Here is a 5706-nt window from a genome sequence, read left to right as displayed (position 1 = left end):
AGGCTCTTGCTCAAATGTTATTTCATTAAATTCTTCTGTATCTGCCAATTCCTTTCTATACAATGACTCAGTATATTCCTTCCATCTTTTTTTGATACCTCCTGGATCATTTAGCAAAGTAAAACCATAAGGAAGTACAAAACAAAAACAAGGGATGATGGGGAAGTCCTTTGCAGATAAGGCCAAGTTCCTCTTTATGCTTATCTCAGAAGGGAGGGATTCAGTTAATACAAACTAAGAACAATGTTGACTCTTAGGGTATGCCTTAATGCTACAGGGTGACCTTCAGCTTGTATTAAGCCTCCCTCATTTCCTGATATAGCATTTGGTCTACTATTATAATAGTAAATTTTATATTTGGCTTCCCATAATTAGGTATTATTGTCATGACAGGAGTCCAGAAGGAAGGCTGCACAGTGGAGTGGACTTGGGGGGAGAGATTGTATATCAATGAAATAATTTTTCTTTTACTTTTCAAAGAGAAGAACAAATTGGGGGGAAGGGGGTGGACAGGGAGAAAAGTGCAACGATGAATGAATGGAAACCGAAGTGTCTGTAAACTTTCATTAAAATAATTTTTTTTTTAAAAAGGGGGGATAAAAAAGAGGAAAGGGGTGGTGAGTAGACAGGGCCAGAGAGGTCTACTACCGCTGCACAGCCTCATGCTAGCCAACCAGCTCAGGTCCAGCAGTCCAGAACACCTGTCAGTCACAGCGGCAGTGCTCTCAGCAAGCATGGAAAAACAGAAAGGAAGGTCTGAGCTCCTTGCTGAAAGCCCATCATAACCTCTGATTTGCACTTCTCTAAAATTAAGGCTGTCGTGACCCTTCAGCTGGGTTTTACACATTTCCAACATTCCTCTTGGAAAACTTAGGTGGAATTTTTTTTTAATGCCTGATGCAAACAACTTGACAAATATGCATATAGCTGTTCAAATAATGTCACTAAGTCCCACAGGATATAAACATATATTCAGAATAACATTAACATATTGGCTGTAAGAGCAAGCATACCATTTAAAACAACCTTGAAGAAACTTCATGTGTTGGGGTCAGATGAGGGAGACATGCTTAGAAAGGAGGCTCACCTTGCCCTTTGACCCCAAGCCCATGAGGCTATAGCTTCCCTCCAAGCAGGGAGAATACCGTGTATGTTCTTCCTACTTGGTTTTCTAACTCCAACTCTATACACATTTGATTGTAATACTTGGCTCTGTTGTTTTGAGACCCCTGGTACTCAGAACTTCCTGTGTGGCATCACCATCGGAGAGCATATTAAAACAAGGAGGAGCCTGTGAATCGAACAGTTTACTCAGGTGATGCTCTGAGAACAAAGCAATACACCTGGAGCTCTCCCCGGGAAGGCATCCATTCCTGTCCTAGTCTTTCCTCCTGCCTTTTGGGAAGTAAAATGAACTAGTTCCACTACAATAAAATCTCAGTGGTTGTAAAAGGTTGCTCCAATTTGCCTTCCTTGAAAAAGAATGTCTTTAAATTGTAGTATTGGTGAAGCGTTTCGAATATCCCAGGAACTGCTAAAAGAACAAACAAATCTATCTTGGAAAAATTGCAACCAGAGTGCTCCTTAGACTTCAGGATGGTGAAAAATTGTTTCATATGCTTTGGGCACATTGTCAGGAAGGGAAAACGACTCATGCTGGAAAGGTAGAGGCTCAGTGAGAGAGAGGAAGACCTTTAACAAGATAGATTAACACAGTGACTATAACAATGGTTTTCAGCATGAAGGAGACTGTGAGGATGGTGAAATACCCAGCAATGTTCAGATCCGTTTTTCACTTGATGGCATCTAACCCATCTTGACTGCAGTAGTGGGCTAAGAGCAAAGCAGATTGTAAGGGTACAAAATCAGGCAGGATTTGTGAGCCTGAGCTTGCTTGAAAGTTACTAACAACAATGTTGTATCTTTTTGTTGAAATACCTCAGTTGGTATTCTATCAATTTCTATGCCTTATTTTTTACCAATGCCTTCAGTGCAGCATGACCTTCTACCTTTTTACCACTGGTTCTTACTAATACACTACTCCCTGAATTGGTTCCATGTTGACTCTTTTTTTTCCCTTTTGATGCAGTGACTATGTATTCTGTCCATCTTCTTTTGATGCTGGCTTCATCATTCAGGGCTGTATGAAATGCTTGCTGCAGAAGATCAAAGACTACAGTCTGTAGTATGGATTACATCTCCACATCTGAAAGACAAAATTCCTCACCACTGAACTGACAGGTAATATTATGATGTTGTTATGTGCCATTGAGTCACCTGCGTCTCATAGTGACCCTATATACAACAGCCCTAAACCTGCTCTATCCTGTGCCTATCTTATATTCTCTGACACACCTAAACCCATTACCCCAGTCACTGAGTCCATCTCATTGAGGTTCTTCCTCAACATGTCCAAGTATGCCAGACAAAGCTTCAGTATCCTTGCCTACAAGCAGCAGCCTGGTTTCTTTCACCTTCTCCAGGACAAACTAGTTTGTTCTCCTAGCTGTCCATGGTATATTCAATACTCTTCTCCAGCTCCACAGCTCTAAGGCATTAACTCCTCTTCTATCATCCCTAGTCATTGTCTAGTTCTCTGATGCATAGAAAGTAATTGCAAAGAAAAGGCCTATATCAGGCCTCCAGACTGGTCTCCAGACTGACATCATTGCTCTTCAGTACCCTGGAAAGGTCACTGACAGCAGACTTTCCCAATGCAATTAGTCTTTTAATTTCCTGGCTGCTGGTGCCAAGAGTGCTAATTGTAGAGTCAAGCAAACTGGAACTGTCAACAATCTTAATCTCTTCACCATCTATCATGATGCTACTGAGTGGCCCAGTGATGAGAATCTTAGTTTTCTTGATGTTGAGCTTCAATCCATATTGAAGGCTGTAGTCCTTGACCTTCTGCAGCAAGTGCTTCAGGTCCTCCTCAGTTTCAGCAAGCAGGGTTGTGTCATCTGCAAAACACAGATTGTTGATAAGTCTACTCCAATCCCAATGTCACACCTCTCCTCATAGAGCCCAGCCTCCTGGATAATCTGTTCCACATATAGATTGAAACGATATGGAGATAGGACACATCCTGATGCACACCCTTTCCAGTTTTGAACCATGCAGTGTTTCCTTGCTCTGTTCTGACAACTGCCTCCTGGATGGAGAAAAGAGGAAAACTGTCAATTAATTTCACTTGAACCTAAAATCAACACCGTTGGCATCAGCAGTCAAGAAATCAAAAGGTGTTTTACATTGAGAAAGTCTTCTGTCAAAGACCTCTTCAAAGTCCTGAGGAGCAATGATGTCAGTTTGAAGACTAACATGTGCCTGATTCAAGCCCTTGTATTTTCAATAATTTTCTGTGAATCTAAGATCTGGGCAATGTATAAAGATGGCAGAAGAATATCTGATGTCTCTGAGTTGTGGTGTTGGGGAAGAGTGGTGACTATCCCAAGGACTACCAAAAGAATAGATAGATATGTCTTAGAGAAGCTGTAGCCTTAGAGGCAAGGATTGTGAAGCTTCATCTCACTTAATTTGGGTATGTTTACCTTGGAATCAGAACCGACCCATAGCTGACCATCCTGTGGGTTTTCAGAAGCAGTAAATCAATCACATTGCAGAGGATTGCCCATAATTCTCTGATTGAACAGTACATGGATTCAAACCATATATATATCTTTGCTCCTTGGAGACAAAGATGATAATGCTCACATTCTTTGGCGTCTTGCTAGGAGGGGCTATTCCTTGTAGAGATGCTTGTAAAGGTGGAGGGCTGGCGAAGGAAAAGGCCCTCCTCAATCAGGTGGATTGGCCCAGTGACTATTGCAAAGCGCTCTCGTGTGTCAGGAAGTGTGAGGATTGCACAGGATTGGACAGGATTCAGATCTGTTGTTCATAGGATCACTGTGGATCTCACTGGACTCCATGGGACCTAACAATAACAACAAAATCTTTGCATTGGCAGTACGATACCTTACTGGGAGCCACTGGAGCCCCCTTGGGCATGCTGTTAGGAGGAACTGTTCCTTGGGAAGGGACATCATGCTTGGAGAGGTCAGCAAAAGAGAGGAAAACCCTCAGCCAGGTGGATTGCACAGTGACGGCAGCAATGGGCTCGAGTATGAAAAAAAATGGTGAGGATGGTGCAGCATAGGACAGGATTCAGATCTGGTGTTCACAGGGTCATTATGAGCCATACTGGACTCAAAGACATAACAACATAATACAATAACAACATTTAAGATTTTGTCTATAGAATCCTTCATTATTGCAACTTGAGGCTTGAGTTGTTCTTTGGTTCTTTCTACTTAAAAATAATGTGTTCTTTTCTTTTGACTTTCTAACTCTGGATCTTTGCACATTTCATTGTAATACTTTGCAGGTCTTCTTGAGATACCTTTTGAAATAATATGTACAGTTCTCTTCAGCATTTCTTCCCTTTGGTTTGGTAAAGATACCAGTTTAAAGACCAAAATTTACTTGATCCAAGCTATGGCATATTCAATTTACTCCTATGCATCTGAAAGTTGGAAATGAATAGAGAAGATGAAGGAAGGATCGATACTTCAGAATTGTGCATTGTCCAAGAGTTCTGAATATACCTTGAACTGTGTTTTTGGAAGAAGTGCAACCAGGTAAAGATAGTGAGATTAATTTCACTTACTTGGGGCATGTAGTCAAGAGGCTCTAATCCTTAGAAAAAGACATGTTGAGAAATACAGAGAGTCAGCAAAAAAGAGGAAGACTGTCATTGAAATAGAATGACATTGGGAGATCTGATGGCCTAGTGGCAAGAAGCAGCACTGTAATCCCAGAGGTACACGGTTTGAATTCATCACATGCTCTGCTGGAGAAGGAGGGGCAATCTCCTCCTGTACAAGTCAGATCACACACACACACACACACACACACACAATAAAAAAATAAAAAAGAAATAGAATGACATAATAACTGTAGCAGTGGGTTCACACATGGAAGAGATTGTAAGGATGGTTCAAGATAGGGCAAGAGTTTGATCTGTTGTTCACAGGGCGGCTATGAGTTGTAGTTGATTTGGAGAGCACCTAACAATGATAGGGAATATTCATAATAAGGAATATCTCAAGATTTATCCTTAAGTATGCTATTAAAATAGTATCCATAGGCATGCATGGAAAACCTGTTAATAAGATTATTATTAAAATCTATGAGCCAACCACTAAAGGCAAAGATGAAATTGAAATTTCTGTCAAGTTCTGTATGCTGAAGTAGGTCTAACATGCAATCAAGAGACATTAGTAATAACTGATGGATGGAATATGAAAGTTGTAAACAAAGAAGAAGGGTTAGATCTTTGTGAAGAAATGAGATCAGAGATCACATGACAGAATTTTGTACAGCCAAAGGTCTTATTCATTACAAATACCATTAAAAAAAAATATAAATGCTGACTTTACACATGAACTTTGCCAGATGGAATACACAAGAATCAAATTGGGGGAAAAAAAGAATCTAATTGGCTGCATCTGTGAAAAGAGATAGTGGATAAACATGATCTTATCAGTTAGAAAAGGAACAGATCATCAGTTATTCGTATGCAAGTTCAAAATGAAGCTGAAGAAAAGTAAAACAGATCCGAAGAGCCAATACAGGACTTTGAATATGTCCTACTTGCATTTAGAGACCATCTCAAAAATGAGTTTGAAGCACTGAACATGATGAGCAAAC

The sequence above is a fragment of the Elephantulus edwardii genome, unplaced genomic scaffold, assembly GCF_000299155.1.
Source record: "Elephantulus edwardii isolate Elephantulus edwardi_28Jun2011 unplaced genomic scaffold, EleEdw1.0 scaffold00038, whole genome shotgun sequence".
NCBI classification, from domain to species: domain Eukaryota; kingdom Metazoa; phylum Chordata; class Mammalia; order Macroscelidea; family Macroscelididae; genus Elephantulus; species Elephantulus edwardii.
Note: the sequence above shows the minus strand (reverse complement) of the source record.